At 32.2% G+C, this 25270-nt stretch overlaps 1 protein-coding gene across 4 annotated transcripts in view; it reads left to right on the forward strand.

The window, feature by feature from the left end:
* Positions 1 to 24892, forward strand: part of LOC140443774 (uncharacterized) — a 53657-nt gene extending 28765 nt beyond the window's left edge. For 3 of the 4 annotated variants that reach the window (XM_072535214.1, XM_072535208.1, XM_072535213.1), the window contains one exon: positions 3147 to 4096. The gene's annotated coding sequence lies outside the window, so the exon portion shown is untranslated. Of the gene's footprint in view, positions 1 to 3146; positions 4097 to 22919 lie in introns of those variants that run through there. The other variant, XM_072535211.1, reaches the window with a different exon arrangement.
* Positions 24893 to 25270: the final 378 nt, after the last annotated feature.

The following is a 25270-nucleotide window of genomic DNA, read 5'->3' on the forward strand; positions in this document are numbered from 1 at the left end:
AAAATATTTTAAAGTCGATAAATACCTGAAAAAATAGGGAAAAATATTAAATTGTACTAAGTTAAAAATACCATTTAATTCGAAAATAAATATTTCACGAGAAATATTCTCTAAGTCGAAAAAGCTGAAATAAAATACAATTTAAATATAAATTAGACTAAATCTCGCTAGAGAACTTAGAAAAATCCTGAAATAAAAGGATAGCGGTTAGATGCAATAAAAAGCAGAGTTTCTAGGAACTAAAGGTCAAGTGCTCCATGGCGCTCTGCCATTGGAGCTTGCACGACAGCCAATGCTAAATTTCGGGCAATACCATTGGCTGTAATTAGGTTGCAATTCGACCAATCATAAAGCCGGAATCGAAATCCAATCTCGGGCAATACCATTGGCTGCAATTATGGTTGTAATTTGACCAATCGTAAAGCCGGAATTAAGCTTTTGGCGACACAAACATATATAGCATTTCTCACATAAAAATGCTTACACGTCATTCAAGATTTACGACGTCAGAACCCCACAGCTTTGCCAAAACATCAGAATAGTTAGTAAGTGAGGAATTTTTAAAATGTCAACTATTTAGCGCAGGGAAATAAGCATTTTTTCATGACACTCGTCCGGCCAGGCAAACGATAGTTGTTTTGAGTAGTATGGACCTCTGTAACAAAAACCTATATGTTTCCTGCAGCCGATTTTTTGGACTTAATTAGTTATTAACAAATTAAAGTCAAAAAACGGAAAATTTTTGCTTTTTTCGTCTATCAGCAAAAAGTGAAGCATTTTAAACAAATTTTAGAAGAAAAGAAACTTTTATGTCATATAAAAACCTTTAAAATGGCGTTTTCTAAATGTTTCTATCCTTATTTGTTGCTTCGGAAGTTGCAAAGTTGTAAATCTACAACTAATACAACAAGATATACAAGAGAGCTAGTATTGGTTATCAAATTTTGCGAAGGGAGACGAGAAGAGATTTTACTAAGGGAGTTAAAAGGTGGACAACCTACTATTAATTGTTTTCCCCAATGGTTAGTATATATTGTTCGTTACCTTAGCGTACCTACTTAGGCCCTAGCTAACGAATACGCCTTGTAGTCCAAACTGGAACTCAGGAACAGTCTGAATGAACGCTGGAATGCACTGTACGTTATGGCGGTACTAAGAGAGACGAAAATTCGCTGCTAACTCTCTACCTTCCGTCGGACACGATATCGCGCTAATTGAGCTGCCGAGACGGCTGAGCGATTAACACACCGTAGGTCGCCCCCCCCCCCCGCTGACTGACTGCCCGGTCGCCCGAACAGTACTCTCTGGCTCGGTTGCCAGTACTCTACTGCCTGGCTCGGTTGCCAGCACTCTACTCCTCGTTGATCAACTTCTTTTTGTTTTCATGTACTGCCAACGCGTACTCTAAATTATTTTGTTACAGTCCGAAGTGGAGCGTTGCTTCTTCGTTTTCCCCTAGAATTGCCGCTGATTGCGCCGTCTGCTCCACGTGTTAAAATGGATCATGCCATGTGAAATCTCTTAACTCAGCTCAACTCTTATCGTTGGAGTCTCGCTTCGATGTAGTAATTTCCAACGAAGGTCTAAAGTGTCAAACTTCGGAGCTTGTGTCAAAACTAGGTCAAATTGTTATTCTTTGTTTAATTTGAAAAGTATACGTTAAACTGTGTCGAATTTATTCTTTATTTAATTTGGAGTATATAATGATTTTTTTTTAATTAATTCTAATTATTCTTTTCTAGTCTAACTACCCCTTATTTTGTTTCTTTTATTTTCTTGCTATGTTGACTTGTTACATACCGGGCTAACTGATTAACGATTGCATTTGGGGGTGGGGTTGTTTCCCTTGGGTATGTGGCTGATACATTACATCAGCTTTCTACAGACTATTTATTTGTTTTGACATAGCACAATCACAATAGACAACAATGATTAGTTTTTAAAGCTATTAATCTAAATTTAATATGTATTTATAAATACAATTTATTATATATATATATATATATATATATATATATATATATATATATATATATATATATATTATATTATGATCAAATTGTGTAAGAAATCAAAACAAACAAAATTCTTACTCTAAAAAAGCGGCAACACTTTATACACTTTTGCCACATGCTGAACTGTCAATACAATTTGAAGTATTCCGGTATCAGTTGCGTACAATTGTCGAATCTATTTAATTAAAATTATTATTTTGTGGAATATTAGACTTGAAAGTTATTTCATAAAACTTATATTATTAATAATAACAAATGTTTTTGGTTATTTAATCAATATAATTCTAAAATTTTCAATATAATGATTACATTTTTTTGATTATTACACCATGTTGACGCCTATGAAAGATCGAGCAGTTCCATATGGGTTTCATATTATTAGCTGTGTTAGGAAAATTTGAACTCTAAGGTTGACGTTCTGGAAATTTTAAATACAAGTGACGTCACTTTGTATAAATCGTGACGTGCAAGTGTTTTACTTTGAAAAATGGTATAATTGTTATTACAACATAACTGTGGCTAATCCCATATAAATAAAACATTTAATTGCAATAGGAATTATAACATCTTTTAACCTATAATAGTGAAAGGGATATACTAGCTTCAACGATCCCGAACCTTGAAAGCAAGAATGCCAAACGAATTTTTCATGATTCTTCTGGCCCTTGTTAACCGATAATTAAAGACTATTCTCTTTTCGTTGGCTGTGTAGCAATTGGTTTTTGATGGGAAAGCTGCATCTCCTACTATAACAGATCGGTCAGGAATAACTAAAGCTTGTCCCAAACTTGATCTTTTAAATAATACTCAATCTAAAACTCTTCCATTGCAACCTATGCCAATATAGGAAAAACAGTAATCATCATCAACTAATGCTAGATGTACTATACTGTTACTTCTTTTATAGTTGTAAAAATTTGAAGTGTCATCGGGAGAATGACGTTACATGCTTATATTTGCATGATTATTTTTACATACTTCCCATCTATTGCTCCAACACATCCTTTAAAATTCCATTTATTTCGACAAACAATGTTCTGTTTGCTGAAATTCTTCTTTAATAAGAATGTGAAAAATAAAAAATTACTTTTAAAAATTGTAAGTTATAATATGAAACTTTTTTTGTTGCAGCTGCAACAGTCTTTTGTTGAATATCTGAAGCAGAGCAATCAGAATCAACTTCAGTACTAGATACAGCAATAGCACAGCCAACGGATATTTCTACAATTACAGCAAGTGCTTCCTCATTTCATACAGTGATGGTACAAAGTAAAACTCAACAGTCAAAAAGAGAAAAAGGCAAGCTAATGAAAAATCTGAAAACTTTAATACACTAGTGAGATTGGAAAATATTGCTAGTGCCATAAATATCCAAAAACTAGTAGAACTGAAGATGAGTTCTACTACTTTGGGCAAGTTAGCTATTTTTAATTGCAAATATTTCATCCAAAAGAAACTTTTTATTTATTCTGATGGACTTGAGACCTTCGGTAATAACGTAATCTTTCATTCTGCGTTTAAATTTTTTAAAAATACTTCTTAGTTTTCTCAGGGTTCCAAAAAAATAAATACATTTAAAACACATTGAAAATTTTGACAGGAGACATTTTGCGCCTTTTTCCTTAAGTGTTTTAACTGTTTTTACTTGTCTAGTTAGGTTTTTTTAATTGATAAATGTTGTTTTAACTTTGTTACCAAATACAAGTATCGTTAAATAGGTTTTTTTGGTTGATAAATGTTGTTTAAGTGTTTTAACTTTGTTACCAAATACAAGTCTATTTTTACTTGTTTGTTACCAAATACATGTCTTTTTTAAGTTAGGTTTTTTGATTAATAAGTTCTGTTTAAGTGTTTAACTTTATTGCCAAGTTTCATAAATAAACAGTAGCCCAAAATGCGTTTTTATTACGTTTACCAGAGATGTTAGGATATTATTAATAATAACCGGTTAATCTAATTATAAACGCATTATTAATCACATTGACCAACTGCTAAGGTTATTATTAATATTTACCGGTTATTATTAATACAGACCGGACTTATCACATTGATCGTAACATATATATACAGGGTCTATACCACTTCCACTATATATACAGGGTGGTCCTTAAGTAATTGTACCAACAGAAACCGTAGATTGTGCTCTTTAAAATATTACGATTTAAGCCAACTTGCTTTAATAAAATGTTGATATTAAGAAATAATCAGGGTGTTAAAATGGAAATTTAAAATTTTATTTTTTGCTATAACTTTACGTTTGTAAATATTTTTAGACAAAAATTTACAATTGGATGCTTTTGAGTAAAATAAATTATAATTTTGTACATATTTTAATGTAACTCATAGAGGGCGCCACATGTCACATGTGTGGCATAAATTTGCGCTTAACTTTTTTGCTCTTTAAGTTAGCTCTATTTGTGTTAAAAAATATTAAAGATACATTATTTTTACAAAGAAAAGGTATACTTGTTAGTAACCTCAAAATTCAACCGTTTTCGAGATAATCGCATTTTATAAGCCAGCTGCATAATATTTGTGCGGTAAAGCACTGAATATCTGTAGATAAGCATAATTCATAGTTTATTCTTATTAAAACAACTCAAAGATGATAATGGTACACCACAAAATGCTTTGTTAGGGCTGCTAAATGTATTTTTGGAGAAAAAATTCTTCATCTTCTTCTTTAGGTGCCGTGTCCGTGTTCAGACGTTGGCTGTCATTATGTTTACAATTTCCCTTTTCTATCGCTTCTTAAGTTTCTATACTGGCGTTGTATTACTTTTTCTCTATTATAAAATGCTGAAAACCCAAAATATGTGGTTTATGCAAGATGGTATATCTCCACATTCAAGAGAGAAAGCAGTGAGAACATACTTAAATACAACTTTTCTGAACGTTGATTTGGTCGTGGCCATATTCCTTGGCAATATGGTAATATATTGATATAATTATTTAATTCATAAATATTCCAAAAGAATACTTATTATTCATTACACAGTAAACACACAGGCAATTTAGTTCAGCATAATATTAGTTCGTTAGTAAATCATAATATTCCATTTGTTCGAGATGTAATTATAGTTACTCGTAAGCTGTAACGTAATCATATAAATGAGTAATATCATCGATAGGTTGTTCCGTGTGTATATAAGTATAATGGTTAGATTCATCACAGTTTACTACATTATTTAACCTCTGCGACAAATAAGATGTAGTTCCACAATATACCACAAGATTTGGATATGTAGCCAAAAGAATATATTTATTCATTATACATTATAGCCACCACGTAGCCCAGAATTTAATCCGCTTGATTTTGGTGTATGGAGTGCATTAAATCAACGTGTTTATAAGAATCCCATAAACATTCGCAACCAACTATGGGAAGAAATAAATACTGCAGCAGTTTCTTTAGAACCAATAATGCTATTTAATATGAGACGATCTTTTATGGAATATATTGACAAATGATTTAACAAAAAAATGGTGGACATATCGAACACTTACTTTGACAAAAAGTTATGTTATTTAGTTTAACTATTTCTTAATTTGGTTTGTAAACAAAATGTTTTGATTATGACTTTAATTTAACATAAAACGTGACATGTTTGATGTAACAAATCCTATTATTCTGTTATTTTGTCAAATCCAATTATTAATTATCCTGCTGATATATTTATTTTATTTAATATTTCGTTAACTATTAACTTTAGTTAAAGGTATTTTCAGTGAGGGCCTTATAATAAACGGTGAGCCACTTAATAACATAAGATATGCTGACGACACCGTCCTTCTGGCAGGAACACTAGAAGAACTGCAACACCTTGCTGAACAACTAAATATATATTGCAACGATTATGGACTAAAAATAAATTTAAAGAAAACCAAGTTCATGGTATTTACAAAAGCACAAAAAATCAAAGTTAAGCTAGTACTAGATAATACAGAAATTGAACAAATATCTTCGTACAAATACCTTGGAGCATGGATCACAGAAGATACTGATCAGACAAAAGAAATAAGATGCCGCATTGAAATTGCACGGTCAACTTTTAATAGAATGAGAAAACTTTTTTGTAATCGCGATATCAATATATCGCTCCGAATAAGAATGCTTCGATGTTATATTTTCTCTACCCTTTTGTATGGGGTTGAAGCTTGGACACTTAAAAAATCCAACATTAAAAACCTAGAAGCATTCGAAATGTTGTGTTACCGACGTATTTTGAAAATATCATGGATGGATCGCAAAACAAACGAACAAGTTCTCGAACAACTAGGAAAAGAATGCGAAGTTTTAAATTCCATAAAAATCAGGAAATTGGAATACTTGGAATACTTGGAATACAAACTACTAAGGAATAATATAATGCAGGGAAAAATCAAAGGCAGGAAGACGTAAAATCTCGTGGCTACGCAATCTCCGTGAATGGTTTGGATGCAGTTTAATTGAACTATTCAGGCGCGTAACCAACAAAATTATAATTGCCAAAATGATTTCCAATCTCCGATAGGAGCGGAACTTGAAGAAGAAGAAAGGTATTTTATACAAAAATTCAGAAGTATTAATGTTTTTGTCTATTTTTCATTTTCCTTCGCTGCCTGGAGTAATTGCCTTAAATTAGAATTATGCAGCTGATTTGTAAAATCTGATTATCTCGAAAACTGTTGAGTTTTGAAGTCATTAACAGGTATACCTTTTTTTGTTCAAATAATGTATCTTTAATATTTTTTATCACAAATACAGGTAACTTAAAGAGCAAAGAAGTTAAGTGCAAATTTATGCCACATATGTGGCGTCCTCTATTAGCTACATCAAAGCGTGCATCAAATTATAATTTCTCATATTTAAAAGTACCCAGTTGTAAATTTTTATACATAAATGTTTACAAACATGAAAGTTATAGCGAAAAATAAAATTTTAAATTTTCACTTTAACACCCTGTATCTTTCTTAATATCAACATTTTATAAAAGCAATTTGCTGTGTAGAATTTACTGTTTCCTTTTGTAGAATTACTTAAGGACCACCCTGTATATATATAGTGGAAGTGGAAACCACTTATACAAGAAAATGATTTTATTGGAGCTTTTAAAAACATAAAAATATACAAAGTATTATAGAGAAAACAAAGTTACTACATAGGTATATAGAAAATTAATAAGGCGAAATAACAGGGTAGATTTTTACACATGCCAGTGCTATGAGTTTGTTTTATAACGAGGAGGAGTAAACTAAAAAGACAGATTCACACCCAAGAAAGTTACTAGAAAAGTCACTAAATACCTCTTCTTTTTTGGTTGATTATCTCGGCCTTGCGGTAATCCAGTAATTTATTCTAACACAACTTTGTTTATGTTTGAATAATAATTTTTTCCAATACATGTTTTTTTGTTTTTCTAATCACAATAAAAAAACATTGCGATTGTTTTGAAGAAGTTGAAAATTTAGTTTATTTAACACATTGTAGAAGAACATCGTTCGGAAAGTATACGAAAGCGATATATTCGTGATTGAATTATATCTAACATCCAATGGAATTTTACAATATTTCATCAGCGCATCAACTTAAACAACAAATATTGTATGCTGCTGTATATGAATATAACCAGTTGTTATGGGATTGCCCATTTTTCAAATATACAAGTATAGACTTATGTTCATACATATTCTTTAGGACATCTTGTTCATCACTGTTCCAGTCTGTTTATATTCCTTAATTGTTCTGTAAATAGTTGAATTCGCAATACCTAAAATTAGTACATTACTTTAGTAGGTCTTGATTGTAACAATAACTATTCTGCATAACCAACCTGTTGCCTGTTTTATTTTTGGTCCCATGGCTATTATTTACATTCCAGGATTGTCAATTTTTATTTGTTTGTGCATGTTTATAATGCATTGTTTTTCATTTGATGATAAATGACCCAAATCTACTCGGCGTTTTTTGAGTAGAGAAGGATAATTACCACTAGTACTTGGCCACAAAATAAATAACAATCAGAATGTCCACTCTCAGATGCCGCCTTTGAAGTTTTTCAGCACACGAACGCCATGTTTTAGACGGAAACACAGACTCAGATTGACAAATTTGTGACAGGTTATGACAGAACTATTTGAATTTTTGGAGATTAATAATTTAGTACATTTGAAATAACTTCTTAAATCTATTCTTCAACTAAAAGTACCAATAAAATAGTGCACATTATGTCTGTAGTTGCCGTAAATAAATTAAACCGGGTTAATTTGTCTATGCACACCAGATAAAATGTCACTGAACAGCACTGGTTCCGTTTAAAACATGGCTGATTCCGTCTGCGCGAACGAGATGCGCGTACTTATTTTTTCAAGCAGAGTGGGCATTCTGATTGTTTATTATTCTGTGACTTGGCATTGAGTCCATATTGTTATCTTAATAACACTAATACGTCGCTAAATAGTTCTGAAAGGAACTGTTTTTTATATAAATGCAAACAAAAAATCTAAAAATTAAAGTAATAACGTAGAAAATACAAAAAATTGTCGATATAAATTTTGAATTTTAAAATTTTATTAATGTCTGTAAATGTATTAATTTTATAAATTAGTGTTAAAATGTCATAATTTAGTGGAGTAAACTTGCCTGCGGTTGGACCAATTGCAAACAAGCATTCATCATCATCATCAATCAGCCAATCCCGTCCACTGCTGGACATAGGCCTCCCTCAGTTCTTTCCAGTGTTCTCTACACTGGGCCGCTTGTAGCCAGTTTCCCGCTACTCTTTTTATGTCGTCGGTCCATCTAGTCGGTGGTCGTCCTCGGCTTCTTTTATAATTTCTGGGCCTCCATTCCATAATTCGTCTTGTCCATCGTCCATCTTGTGTTCTGGCTAAGTGTCCTGCCCAGTTCCACTTAAGTCTCGTGGTTCTTTCGATGACGTCTTGAACTCCTGATCTTTGCCTGATTTGTCGGTTTGTTATGTGGTCTCGGAGGCTCACATTCAGCATTGCACGTTCCATGGCTCGTTGTGTAACTCTTAGTTTATTCGCAGATTTCTGCGTGAGTGTTAAAGTCTCTGCTCCATAAGTTTGTACAGGCAAAACACATTGGTTATAAACTTTTCGCTTGAGACACATGGGAATTGAACTTTTTAGAATATGGCTTAGTTTGCCAAATGCTGCCCATGTCAGGCCTATTCGCCTCTGTATTTCATTTGTTTGATTGTCTCTGTTTATTTTAATCTCGTGTCCCAGATATTTGTAAGTGTCTGTTTGTTGTATGGTATTATTGTCGATAGTTACATTTCCACTCATTACGAGATTTGTCATAAGTTTAGTTTTCTCAAAGTTTATCTTTAATCCTGCTCTTTCAGACAGACTTTTAAGCGAATGTAGCATAGAAACCGTATCCTGTAAGTTATCTGCGATTAATACGACATCATCTGCAAACCTCAGATGATTTAATCTTTCTCCATCTATATTGATGCCCATATCTTGCCATTGGGTGTTCTTAAATATTGACTCTAGAGCTGCCGTGAACAATTTTGGTGAAATATTGTCTCCTTGTCTTACTCCTCGACCTAAGCTGAATTTTTCTGTGTCTTCGTGTAGTCGTATACTTGATGTAGCGTTCTCGTAGATGTTTTTGATTAGTGACGTGTACCTGTAATCTATTCGGCTTTGATTTAGGGCTTCCAGTACGGTTTCAAACTCTACAGTATCAAAAGCCTTCTCGTAATCGACAAATGCAAGAACCAGTGGTATGTTGTACTCGATGCATTTTTCAATTAAGATCTTTATGGTGTGCAAATGGTCATTTGTGCCATATCCTCTCCTAAAGCCTGCCTGTTCTTTGGGCTGATAGAAATCTAGTTTAGGTGTTAGTCTCTTTGTTAAGATTTTCATAAAGAGTTTATACATATGTGTCAAGAGGCTGATGAGTCTATAATTTTCTAATTTAGTAATATCACCTTTTTTGTGTAACAAGACTATCACTGCATTGTTCCAGTCTTTAGGAATCGTACCCGCATGTAAGCATTTATTAAACAGTTCGCTTACTGATTTTAATAGAATTTCTCCTCCTGCTTTTATTGCCTCAATAACGAGTCCATCGTCACCAGGCGATCGATGGTTCTTCATTTCCTTTAAAGCTGATCTTACTTCTGACACAGTAATGGGTAAAAGTGTTTCCGATCCCTGATTTATGAGAGTCTTTACTCGTGTCGGTAAATTTTCTTGTGATCTTTGGCTGGTATAGAGATCTTTATAAAACTCTCTAGTTATTTTCAGAATGTTTTGTTTATCTGTTGTTGCCTTTCCGACTTTATCTTCTAGCTTGTATATTTCTTTTTTACTTTGTGTGAGTTCTCTTTTCATTATCTTTAAACCTTTGTTCTTTTCTACTGTTTGAGTAATTACATTAGTATTATATCTTCTTATATCTCTTCTAATATCCGCTGAAATTCTTTTATTTAGTTTTCTATATTCTTCTTTGTTTCCCTTTTCTTTCTCGCTTAGGTTTCGTCGTATTTCCATGAGAGCTTTTGTGTCTTTGCTAATCTTTTCACTTTTGGTGTAATTTTTCTTGCAGAATTTGAGTTGTGCGTTTCTAACCGAGTCTGTAATTAATTTATTATGATCGTCGATACTTAGAGGTTTGGGATTATTACTCTGTAAAGTTTCTGCTATATTTTTTATGTACGCTTCTGGCTGATTTGGTGAATTCCAAACTATGCGTTTTCCACTGTTTATCATCTTTGCTCTTTCTTTTTGTAGGTTTATCGTTATTCTAGCTCTTACTGGTCTGTGGTCGCTTCCTACTGATAGTTTATTAAGTACAGTGACATCTTGAATAATTTGCTTTTTGTCTGTTATTATATAATCATATTCGCTCTTAGTTCTTCCATCTGGACTAACCCACGTCCATTTTCTACTCTGTTTCTTCTTAAAAAAGGTGTTCATTGCATACAGTTTGTGTTGCAGTAGAAAGTTGGTAAGTATTTCGCCTCTTTCGTTTCTTACTCCGATTCCAAAATCTCCGATTGCTACTTCGTGTTCGTCCTTTTTCCTTCCGAGTTTCCCGTTAAAATCTCCCATTATCAGATTGTAATGGGCCGGTTCCTGCTTTTTTGCTCTTTCGATTTCCTCATAGAAGGCTTCAACAATCTCATCTTCGTAATCGCTGGTGGGGGCGTATACCCGGATTATTTTCAGATTGTATCTCTTATTTAGTCTTAGATTTATATACATAACTCTTGGGGAAATGCAGCCAATGCTCTGTATCATTTTCTGTAATTTTTTGTGTACTAATAAACCTACTCCTCCAGTTGTCGATTCTGTTTCCCCATTATAGTGGAATATGTTGCCTGATTTTAGTTTGACCTGATCTTCACCTCTTCTTTTGACTTCGCTAATTCCTATAATATCCCATTTCACATGTCTGAGTTCTTCCTCCAGTTCCGTCATTTTTTCATCTTTGGATAAGGTTCTTACATTATACGTAATTATGTGCAGCGTTCGTCGTTCTTGGTAGCCTCTTACATCCCGGAGATTCTTTGTACCCTCTGCCCGCTGTCCGTGAATCCTACCACTACCTTGGTTGGGAACTAGCGAGCTGCCGGGGACTGAGGGCCCTTTTCTTGAATGTCTATTCATGCTGAGGGGTTTTGGCATTTAAACACCACGCTTGCCAGGCGGGTTGGTGAGTTGGTTTGGGAAATTGGTAGGATAGTAGGTATTGGGTAGGAATGGGTTTAGGACATGATTTCTCTCCATAGGAGTTGAGAGACAATCAAGGCTCGCGTAGGGCAGGGTCGCATCCCTGAAGTAAGTCTATCCTCCACTGGGATTGTGGAGGAGTACTTACCCGCTACCGCGGCATTAACAAGCATTACGGCGCGGTAAATTTGAACTACTCCTCCTGGTCAGAAAATAAACATAGTAAACAATCGAGTGGTTTCCATCTAAAACTAAAATACTGGTTTTGTATTTTTTTCCTTTTATAAATCAAAGTTTCCAACAAAAAAAAAGGAGATCCATTAAAGGTATTCGAAATGAAATTAACAAGAAAATATTGCTAATGACCACTTATATTGTTAGAAATTTAATAATGAACCCGAAGCGGAACTCAAAAGAAAAAAATTTGGGTGAGAAATTGGATTAGTAGGCGAGAAAATCTTGGAGCAAGAGCTTGTTTACTTAGAGAGATGAGACTGAAAGATGTAAAAGGTTACAGAAACCATTAAAAAATGCTTCCTGATGAATTTGATGAACTGATTAAAAATGAAAAGCAATATTCAAAAAAAAGGGAGCAAGGACTAAATTGGAAATAACTCTAGATTTTTGGCTACGGGCGATTCATATAAATCTCTGGAGGCATTGTATAGAGTAGGAAATTCAACGATTTCTGGGTTTATACCAATGGTTTGCGGTGAAATAGCTACTAAATTAAAGGATTTTATCAAAGTAAGTAAGTTTGTTTTAAACTCTACCCTATACAATGCAATTTCGATTCAGGAAATCATGCTCAAAAATGGAAAACTTATCACACTTAATACTGGATGTCTATAACTCATTTTCTAAGAATAAATCAGTCGTGGCTACATTTGTAGACGTAGAAAATGCCTATGATAATGTTAATTTATTAATACTATATTACCAAATGAAGAAAATAGGAATCCCAGATATACTGTGCTAGAAAATTTATAAACTGTACAGTAATAGAGTTTTGTATATTCAAACTGACAACAAAATAGTGGGCCTCAGAATAACAAACATTGGGATACCCCAAGGAAGTATTCTAAGCCCTATATTATATGCTATTTATACTTCGGATATAGGTAAAAGCATAGTAACCAAGGTAAAGTCCTACAGTTTGCAGATGACATATGTATTTACGTACACCAAGAGGAGGTAGAAAATGGTTGCAAAAGGATAAATAAAGTATACAATTATTTACTTGATGACTTGTATCAGTTAAATTTAACAACATCTGTAAAGAAAACACAAGTTTGCATATTTTCAAGAAAACAAAAACTTCCAAAGTTAGTAAAAATGGAAAACTTACAGTTTAAAGTTCAACCTAAATTTAAGTATTTGGGGATGATACTAGATAGAAAATTGAGCTGGAAAGATCATATTGAATATGTTGTAACAAGAGCTGAAAAAGGTTATAATGCATTACGAACAGTAAGTCACATAACTTGGGGAGCAGATGCTAATATTTCATTAAAAATGTACAGATCATATATAAGATCAATTTTAGACTACGGATGTATATTTTACAACCAAGCAGCCAAAACTCATCTAAAAAAAGTAGAAGTGTTATCAAATAAATGCCGTTCTCCGAACTTGTAGAGGATAAATTGGCTCTAGAGAACTCTACACATTCCTTTTTTAATTTACAGCTATCTCTTATTCTATATTTTGAGCTCAAAAATTTTTCGTGTATTTTCAATCGTATCCTGTAAGTTTTTAAAATAGAGCACTTTAAATAAATCCGAGTATCTTCAGTTCTCACTAGTAGATGGAAGCACCATATGCGATAACTTATACCCTCACAGGGATTGCTAACTTCAAAATGTTCACTATATAACGTCTCTCAATAGAGGTTACATTAACTCGATTTTCGAACAATCCTGCAATTATTGTCATTTTCTAATTAACAATCACTACCTAAAGGCTTCATTATCAGGTTGCATGGTTGGAGTATTTACATCTGCTCTAATTTAATTGTAGTTTATGAAACGTGCTTGCGGTCCCTTTGTGCCTTGGGATATATCCCTATTACCTACTATTAGTAAATGAACAGCGATTATTGGTCATAAGTAATAGTGCGTTTCTAGATAGATAATTTTGGGGGAAATTTTGAATTATACGCAAGTACAGGGTGGTTCATTATTAATAATAAGTAGGTATATTAATAATTTGATCCATATCAGTTGGTTTTAATTTATTTATTGATATCGATTACAAAGTGAATTTCTTTTCCTCGTGAATGTTTATTTATAATTCCAACAATATGAAATATTTTCATGATTATTAATGTAGTCTTAATACTACGTGTTATTTCCTCTGTAAGGTAGGTTTTTTTTAGAAAAGTTGTGCTAATATCAAGCAAAATGGCGACAGGAGATGGTTGCAGTGCAAGCTTTTCTTTACGTATGTCATTTGTCGAATAATTTGGAAAACAGTTTTTCTTATACAAGTTGACAATTGTTTTTATTAAAAAATAAAAAAAGTATTTATTTCATTAAAAATGTGAAAAAATTATGAAAGAATTGGTAATAAATTTAAAATAAAAATAAAAATAAATGAATATAATAAGAGTTTTTTTCGTTTACTCATTTCGATAGCCCAGAGGAACATAAAGCGATTTTACTAAATCGTTTTCGTAGGAATCAGCAAAGTAAGACGGGAAGATGAAGAGCTATTGGAATTAGCGTCAGAAAACACATTCTACTGGATTGGATTGGATTTCCAATCAACAATAAATGGAAACGAAGAGTAGTACAAATAACTAGTATCTCGAAGAGAGTAGCTAGCTTAACCTAACAACAATTAAAGAGATTCAAAATACAAATTATGAAAATATATGCCCCAACTATTACTCATACTGACGAAGAAATAAAACAACTCTACAGTAATATAACTGAAGCATTAAATAGCAATAAAAGTCACTTTAAGTATTTAATTGGCGAATGCCAAAATAAGAAAGCGGAACACCAAGGAACAAGTCATGGAAAAGTGTGGAGTTGGAGCCGGTGAGAGAATTGAAAGGGGAGAAAGACTGGTTCAGTTTGCACACTACCAAAACATGCCAATTGCAAATACATTCCTTAAGAAAAAATCGAACCGAAAATGTACTTGGGTAGCGCCAAACGGAACCACTAAGAATGAAATTGACTTCATTCTAACCAACAAGATTGCTACAATAAAAGATTTTAGTGTAATAAATAAATTTCAAATAAGCAGCAATCATATACTAATCAGAACAAAAATTGTTCTAGATCTGAAACTAGAAAAAATACAATTAATAACAAAACAAACAGTAACCGATATAACTATTAACATTCCAAAAGAAAACTCAGATCACTGCCAAAGGGCAATTGATGAAAGATTACATAACAAGCTTTTAATTAATGGAAATCATCCTTAATACCTTAGTACCAAAAAAATCGGAGGCTCGCAACAACAAAATGATCATAGAACTGTCTGATGAAACCAAAATAAAGCTTAAACAAAGAAGGGAAATGAAAGTAGTAGTACTAGCATATAGAGAATACAATACATAGAACTTTGTAAGATAATACTGAAAAATATTAAGGAAGATATAAGGAACTACAATGAAAGACTGGTAGAAAATGCAATCCAAAACAGAAAAAAATATAAGAAAACAAGAAAAGCATTAATCATTGGGAAGAAGCAAATCGTTGCTCTAACAAATGAGAACACCAGAATGACTGACAAAAATTAAATAACATGACTCTAACAATGAGTCAATCAAATATAAAAAACTCCCCTTTATTAACGGTCTAACTCAGTCTGTCATATCCATATTTAAAGATGTTTCCGATATTAATATAACTAAATACAGTACCAACCTTATACAGGAGTAATGTGGTATATGAAATACCGTGTCTAGGATGTGAAAAAAGCTATATTGGCCATACATCGCAGTGGCTAAAACAACGTATCACACAGCATAAAAGTGATTGCCACTTAGGAAAAAATACTTGTGCAGTAGTCGAGCACTACAAAAACACCGGTCATCTGTTAGACTACAACAATGCTCGTATTTTTACACAGACTGAAAATTACAAAAGTAGGTTAGTCTTGGAGATGTACCACATTAACAAAAATAAACAAACTTTAAATTATAAAACAGACACGGGGCAATTAAGCAACATATATTACAATATATTGAACAAAATTTAAAACTACACTCACCTTAATGATTAATCATACTAACTAGCCTTAATGATTAATTAAAGAAATAATATTCCTCTAATGTTTTCTTACATTGTTATTTTTTGCATTTTTAAGTTAGTTTTATTTATGTCTGTGAATTCTAGATTTAAATATTTTCTGTATGATATGGTGAGGATAATTATTGTTTTTTAACAGTGCGTGTTTTACTTTGTTTATCGCCTGTTCTCTGAATTCTACATCTGACAATTTTATCGTTCTATCACCAAGACAGATTACTACCGTTTTTTTTTCTGAAATGGGTTGATGCGAAATAAAATTGGTATATCTCGCAGAACAAGTCTGTGGCTGGAAGGCAAAAGGGGATAAGTCGATTTTTTGCGAAATAGTGTTATGTATACCATTCGACAGCATTTTTGATTCTGCACAATCTTGGTAAAGAGAGTTAAGTGAAAGTTTACTAATTAAAATATTATTATTGATCAAAAAGGGGTAACTTGGCTACAATTTAATCGTTACGACTGTTTTAAGGATATAACTCAAGATATCTTCTGGAGAGCAAAATAGTAATTACTAGTAAAATGGTATATGTGCACATATTTTCTAACATTATGAAATTAACTGAGAAGCAAAACGATTTAAGTCATGTTAACTTGAGAATTATTCGAAATGTGTGCTAGTAAAAGAGAATAAATCAAGATAACCCCTTTTGCCGGAATGTGATAGAAGAAATATATATGAAAGTATTGCTAGGATATACGAAGTTATCCCTTTTTGCAAGAATGCGGTGTCCACGCAAATCATATTCGTATCAGTTTTTTGTTAGTACTTATCTAGATTGTGAAGAGAGCATACGCAAATTTTATCAAGGAACGTTCACTACGATGGCAATTCGAAATAACAATTATTATTCCTCCACGTGTGGTATAATTGTTGATTATTGATCACTACATTCCATACTTTTTTTTAGTAAAAGAAAATATACAGCAAGATTTTGACTCAGACGACAGCGTAAAAGACCCGGCCTATGATCACATTCAAGAAGACCACCATAGTGATTCTGACACCGAACAGGAGAAAAATGGCTCAGATGAACCAAATTTTGAAAACAATGAAGAACATGGCCAACCAATGCACGCAATATTGAAACGAAAAGTAGGAAAAAGAAAAAATAGACAGGTTTTACGAAATACGGGTAAAGGATATGAAACAGACAAAGGAAACGAAATAAAGCTAGGCAGTCACGGTCACTGCGAGATTGTAGAAGAAAGTGTAAAAAAAAATATTTGGTGAACATAGATTATCTCTGTTTCAAAATTACTGGAGAATGGGCAACTCCGGTAGAAGGGTAAGTTGTATTGCCTCATTAATTCAAATTTCTGACAAGAAGATTACTACTAACAGAAGTGATACTGATAAACCTTCAAAAAATATAGGGAAAAGTGTTTTACATATTTTATAGAAATCCAAGGAGGAAGAATCCAATGCTGCAAGGTATGTTTTTGTGCTATTTTTGACAAAAGTAATAAATTTATAGAAACTGTTACAAAAAAGAAAATGTCATCCAACTGTGGTATTAATATGGCTGATAGCAGAGGCAGGCATGAACCAAAAAACAAAATTTCCGAATCTAGAATGGAACTCGTCTATAGCCACATATCAAAATTTCCTGCCTGTGAGTCTCACTACTCACGAAATCATACTAGTAAAAAGTATCTAGTAGCAGAATTAACAAAAGCTAAGATGTATCAAATGTATACCCAGGACATAACATCTGAACCGGTTTCTTATAAAGTTTACTCTCAAACAATCGATAAATTAGGCTTAAAGTTTAAAAAACCAAGCAACGATACCTGTAACAATTGTGATATTTTTCAGAATCATATTAATATCAGTAAGACAGCTGATGCAAGGAAAAAATATGAGAATTTATTAGCAGATCATCATATAGAATTTGAAACTGCTTACGAGTCAAAGAGATTAGACAAATTAAAATGTATAAACAGCAAAATTCAAAAAATATTTGTATTTGACTTACAACAGGTTTTTCCTATTCCTTACTTACAACCTAATACCGTGTTTTACATGCCAACGAAATTGCTTCTTGTTTATTTAAGAGTTTTGCTAATTTACCTTCTGAAATGCTTTCTGCTAAAAGGAATGTTAATAAAGAGAAAGAAGAGAGACAATAAGACTGAAATTTGCTGGAGAAATATGAAATGGCTAAGATACACCAAGGAATTTGGCATTATTAATTTTAAAACATCGCTTCAGGAATACCAGCCATTTCAAGAAATAAATTTTATAAGACAAAAAAAAAGATACACTCATCGATATCAAGAACATTACTTTAGATAATTTGTATGATAAGCCAAGACAAATAAGTGAAAAAGAAGTAAGCGATCTTTCAGAGCTTATTATGTTAGTTGATGAGAGTGCAAAAGAATGTTATCGTGGACTTGCCCAAATCCCACGAAATTCACAAGATCTGGATAATACTGCTGACACAGATCCAGACATAGATAATTATTTTAGTGATGACGATTTTTAATAAAATATTCTAAAACAAATATTTGTGTAGTTTATTATTTTAAAGAAACAGCTTCCGAAAAATATTTGTTTTCATCAAAATTTTTTTTTTCTTCCTGCGAAAGCTATTCTGTTCGTATTATATAGAATATATGTTTTTATTTTGTGTTTAGGATGCGCCTTTAATTCTCTTTCTAAGTATCATCTTGATCAATTGTTAATTTGTAAACGTATCATCAGATTGCTATAGAAACCGCCATGTTTAATAAACTTTTTGAAAAAATTTACGTTTTATTTCTTGTTCTGTCAATGCTATATCCAGAACAAAATATTTTCTTTGCTTTATTGTGGTTGCCCTTTGTAAGTAGAAATAACTGCAGTTAACACTACAGTGCACATATAATGTTAACCAAGTTACTACCGAGCATAAGGGTATAAATCTACATAACCCTCTTTACCAAGATGATTTTATGTTCATTTCAACTATAACTTGACTTATCTCCTTATGCTTTCTTAAAATAATTAAAAATAATAAATATCCTAAAATATTTTTTTTAATTTATCAAAATATTGGACACATAGATATTAATTTAAGAAAAAACACTTAAATATATGTAACAGAATGTAAGTCGGATCTAGAAATATACAAACGTTACTAATATTACGTCTATAAGGTAACAAAAAGACCATATGAACTAAAAATGTCTGTACTGAAAAAGTTCCAAATGAGAGTTATCCCCTTTTGCCTTCTAGCCACAGAAGTGTGTTTAGTGTATCATTAAATGCGAATTGTGTTATTTTTTCTAAGTAATTTAAGGTCAAGATCAATTTAGTTTTAAAATCTACTAAAAAATTATTCATAAAAAACGGTTAAAAAGCTGAAACAAAACGAATGGAACATTATATATAGCAAAATTACTTTTGATTAGTTTTTTAATATAAATAATTATTATTCACATTAAAAAACAAAAAAATTCGAGCTATAAAAATTATTAAAAGTCCCCTTGTAAATGAATAGATCTTTTTAACTGTTACGCGTTTATCAAAACTTCTTAAGTTGTATTTTTATATATATAACAATTTTGTATCCCCGCGTTCAATTTTAAAATATCAGCGGTGGTGGCCCGTATTAGATATATCTACCTTGTTTATAATTTTTAACTTAATTATTACAAAAACTTTACGTTTTAACTTTATTTCTCGTTTATTTAACCCTCCGGAAGTCGCGGCTGATCTGAGAGATACATTGAAAACATTTTTATAAATATTTTGAAAGAAGTGCATCGTATAATTCTACGGCACTGACTAGCTTCACATTTATACCTTAGGAGTGGGGAAACACACAACGTCGGCTTTCAGGTAATTTCTAGCGATTGAGAAGTGAACGTATGTCGTAACCGAACAACAGTTGTATCTTACAGATACCGCGTTCTCGCAGATCGAACCTATATTTTTTCGTGTTTATTTCGTTGTGTGATCTATATTATATTCAGAATGTCGAAAAAGATGTATAAGTTGGACAATCCAAAGGATGTTGAAGAGTATGTTTCTCGATTATGACGATGGAAATGAAAGAAATGAGTTTGAAGATGAAAGTGGCGTGGACGAAATCGATTATGTTGAAGAGCGATCAGAAAACTCGGACAGCGAATAAGACAACTTCTAGTGAGGAGAGCGAAGAGAACGCATATGAAAACGGGGAGTATTTTTTCGGAAAAGACAAAGTAACAACGTGGGGAAAAAAGCCAGTTTACGGAAATAAAATTAGGCGACAGAAACAAAATATTTTGTGTCAATTGCCTCTAGTAAGGAATACTGCAAAAAATATAAAAACTAAATATGAATGCTGAAGCTGTTTCGTGCCAGAAGTACTTTTAAATTTAATTTTACATTAGGTATACAAATAAATATGTAGACTTTATTTCAAGTAGATATTCCAGAGAAAGAAATGCTAAACAAATTTGAAAGATTTATGGACAACAGATGGTAGTGGCATTGAATTATTTAGACTTACGATGTCAATGCAAAGATTCAAATTTATTCACAACTATATAAGATTCGATGACAAGACAACTCGACCGGATCGACTAAAGATTGATAACTTGTCAGCTGTTAGACAAATCTTTTCACTATTTGTAGAAATTTGCCAAAAAGGATACTCTATGGGACAAAACGTAACTATAGACGAGATGTCCGTAAGCTTTCGGGGCAGATGCGATTTAGGCAATATATCCCATTAAAACCTAACAAATATGGGATTAAAAATTTTTCTATGGTTAATTCTAAGCTATTTTCCACAGGCAATATGGAAATTTTTGCAGGACTGCAGCTTGAAGGTCAATTTCGTGTCAGCAATAAAACAGTAGATGTGGTCAAGACGTCATAAGCTTAACCTACCTATAATTCGTGACGAAATATCACTGCTGATAATTGGTTCACCGATCTAACTCTCGTCAACGATTTGAAAAAGAACAGACTATCATATGTAGGGACAGTCAGAAGAAACAAACGTCAACTACCACCTGAATTAGTGAGTACGGCAAACAGACCAATTCAATCTAACTTTTTTGCTTGTGGTGAAGATTGTACTCTTGTATCGCATGTGCTGAAGAAGGAAAAAAACGTAATTTTAGTATCTAGTATGCACTTCGATGACGTAGTAAATTCAGATACGCCCGAGCCAGAGATAATCAAATATTACAATCAGAAGAAATCAGGGGTTGACACTGTAGACCAAATGGTTGGTTCGTATAATGTAACCAGAAACAGCATTAGGTGGCCTATGGTGATATTTTACGTCGTCTTGAACGTTGCTGGGATCAACGCACAGTCCAATCACTTGCTAAGTCAGAATTCAAAAATACGACGTAGACTATTCATTGTCAGAATAAATAAAACGGCGATCGGATATTACTACAGGTATTCACATACCATTGCAGCTTCAGCTTCAGAAACATAAGGAGGAATGTTCAACCAGTGGGGCAGATCCAGATGTTGCTAAAACGGACAATAAAAGAAAAAGGTGTTCTTCTTGCTATGCGACAAAGACGACGCGTTTGTCCAAATACTATTGTAAATGTACCACATTTTTATGTCTTGAGCATAGCAATATTGTTTGCAACAGTTGTTATAACCGTTTTACTAATCCTTTCGCTGATGAATCTGATTAAGTTTACTTAATCTAATTATGTGTTAGGGTTATTTTTGCCATAGATTAGTAACAATAATAATAGTTATTACATGTTTTTATTTTGTTGTGTTCTTAATACTGCATTTATTTTTCTCTTCGCAATAAATTAATTTAAATCCGTTTCTTTTTTTATTAGTTATGTTCAAAATAAACATTAAACTTAAACGAATGTATCTCTGAGATACACCACGTCCTATACAGTACACTTTATGACCGTGACCTCCGAAGGGTTAATATGGCTTAAAATGTTCACGGATTAGTTGTTTCTTTAATAGAAATGAACGATCTCAATTTTTGCAATCCTCGATGTCCTCGAATGTTAGTGTGGGTTCCACGTTCCACGGCATCCGCTGTGGCCACGCCTATGCGTATATAACATGGTTCGAATATGACACAGTATGAAGTAAGGGCTTAACTTTTAAATCTCACTACAAAATTCTTCAATTATAGGTTGCTTTTGTTTTATTTTAATTTTGAGTGGTTTTATTTTAATTTTGGAAAAACTGGAATTGTAAAGAAACGCAGTTTTATTGGCTGAGGCATTTATTGTACATTTATAATATTCAGGTTTACTGTTTACAATATTATAGGTATCAGGATAGATAGTAGTTGTTACCCCATACTCTTAGAGACATCCCTGTGGAGACTCTACACATCATTCTAGCGCACCTTCTTTTTAACTATCGTCGTATTATCATTTTTACATCTTAATAATTACACTATAGTAAAATATATTCATGTACATGTAGTAGCTCTTTTAGTAGCCCAGTTATTTGAAGAGAAATGTTCCATAAAAGTAACGATTTAAAGGGCGTTACTTCCAAGGATTTTACATACAAAATCCAAAATAACTGGGTTTAGACAAATTTCGGAAAAGCGAGCCGAGAGGCCTTTTGACGTGCCAACTTTTTATCGGAAAACTATTAACAGGCTTATTGTTCAGTCAACAAATCTATTTATAAAAATATTTAGGCCGTCAGAATAGATTTATCTGTTAACTTTGTACGCCATCTTGGCTCGCCTCTCTGGAAATAGCCGTTTAATGGGTCATAGGTGAAAAAGGAGCAGGATAGAGAGGAAAAGGGGTCGGGATTTTAGGTTGCGACAATGAAACTATCTAAATTGCTCTGAGGCGGACTACATACGACATTAATTAGTATTTATTTTATTTATTTAAAAGGACTTTTTCACAAAAATCTAAGAATTTACAATTTTTCAACGATATTCACGAAATAAACAACTGTCAAAATTGAAGTTGGTAAAACAATTTTTATTTCTAGCTTTTGCGTTGGCAGTTTCGGAAGCAACGATAATGGACACAGGATTCGATCTCTTGACAAATATCGGAAGCGGATGTTACGTGGGTCAGCTGAAATGGACGTTTTCAGATCCGTTTTCATTCATTCCACACATTGTTATTTATTACACAAAAAAGGGTTTGGTGTATCTAAATACTCTTTTTACTTCGTAAATAAAAGTAAATATAATCTAATCTAATACGTTGAAGTAATTTATTACTGGGATATTGCGCATACTATTTTCTATTTTATTGATTCCGTTGGCTGTGAAAAATGATCAAAAAATTATAATAATATATACAATAAACAATTAGCATTTTTTTTCATTTTAGCGTTTAATGCTTTTTAGTCAACTCACGTTCTTTTATTAGTATAATTTTAAAACTAGTACAATTTAAGACATTTAAGGCAGCTATTTTCTATTTATATCCGTCTTTAAAAATACCAAATTGGAAATAACAATTAAATTTTTGTTAATTTTTTATTTTATATTTTACTTCACAATTTCTTATATACCTTGTATGGTTGTTATCTTTTCATTTATTATAAAAAAAATTACGCCTACTACACCGAGCTGTACTGAAAATGGAAGTCAGCAATAAAAAACTCAGAAGTCCAAATTAAATTCAGTAAATCCAAAATAAAGGTCTTAAAGAATTGAAAAATAATAATGAACCTGGAAAAGAAGAAGTGACAATGGAAATGCTTAATATTGGAGGTAATCGTGTAGTTCATATAAATATTTTCCATTCTTGTCCATGGAATATTAAAAGAGAAATATGTCCAGAATAACAGGAACATATTTATTACAATAATTATATATATAAAAACTGGCTGTACACATATATTAAACCGAATATTCTTTTTTAAGTCCTTTCCTTAATCCTTTGTAAAAGGTATATATTTAAATATATACCTTTTACAAAAGATTTTAATTAATTTTTTAATATATGGTATACAGCCAACTACAGGAACGTAGATTCATTGTGGATGTCACTTATAATAAATTACAAAAGTATTAAAGAACCGATTTAAAACAAAATTCCATGGGAACCAATCTAAAGAACAAGTCGGCAATACTTATGGACAATGATCTTAAATCTATTGAGACATGTAGTATCGATTAAAATGATCAATAAACACGAGACTTTAGGGGATTTTAACGCTAAGTTGGGTAAATGGAAGGCTTCTGGATTGATTAGAAACTTTGGACTGAGTGTAAGAAATGGCAGAGGAGAGAAACTGACTGAATTCTGCCAACACAACATGGTAGCAACAATACATGGTTTAAATTACATCCCCACAGAATATACACTTGGACTTTACCACAACACAATAAAAACAGAGTATTTGCAATCAATGCTATTATCAGTGCAAAAACATATCCAGAAATTGACGTAAATTCTGATCATAATCCTGTAGTCGTACAAGTACACGCTAGATGGAAACTAATAAATAAACAAAGACCTCACGATAAACAAAGAAAAACGATACTATACAATTATGACAATGTATGACAGTACAGAAAAAATTAAACAAAAATTTAGAAAATAATGAACAACATAGAATCACCAAGTCTGATAACGTAAACGTCCTGTGGAAAACTATTAAAGAGCAGATGAATAATGTAAAAGCAACACCCAGAAAGAACAAATAGGAATCGATAACGAAAGGAAATTTATAATTAACGGACGAATGAGAGAAATTCAAACAAAAGATGACAAGAACGGAGAATCCAAAAGATTAAATAGAAATTATTCCAAAAAAAAAAACAAAATAACCGAGGCAAGCATGCGAAATCAGCATTTATTTTCAATCATCTTAATATTTATCAGCATAGAAAACATCGAACCTCACCTATTATATATAATATTATAAATTATATATAGGTACATGTTCTCCCTTGACGTAGATTCTTTTATTGTCTCAGTCATAAACTTAAAAATATGTTTCAATGCCAGAGAAAATAGTTTGAGATATTATATATATATATATATATATATATATATATATATATATATATATATATATATATATATATATATATATATATATATATATATTACGTCAAGGGAGAAAATTTACACCGTGTTAGGTTTTCTGATGATATATTATTGATTGCAACAGCCAAAGAAAAACAAACTATAAGAGCAGATAAAAGTGACCAAACCATAAGTATAAACAGAAGAATAACAAAGAGATAGGTGGGGTTTGGAAGATTTTCAAATGCCATTCAAAATCAAAAAATATTTAGAACTAAGAATCAAGGTTTTTAATTTAGAATTAATCAACATGATTTACATTCTAGGTTATTTACATACAGGGCCAGGCAT

The sequence above is a fragment of the Diabrotica undecimpunctata genome, chromosome 6 (genome assembly GCF_040954645.1).
Source record: "Diabrotica undecimpunctata isolate CICGRU chromosome 6, icDiaUnde3, whole genome shotgun sequence".
NCBI lineage: Eukaryota > Metazoa > Arthropoda > Insecta > Coleoptera > Chrysomelidae > Diabrotica > Diabrotica undecimpunctata.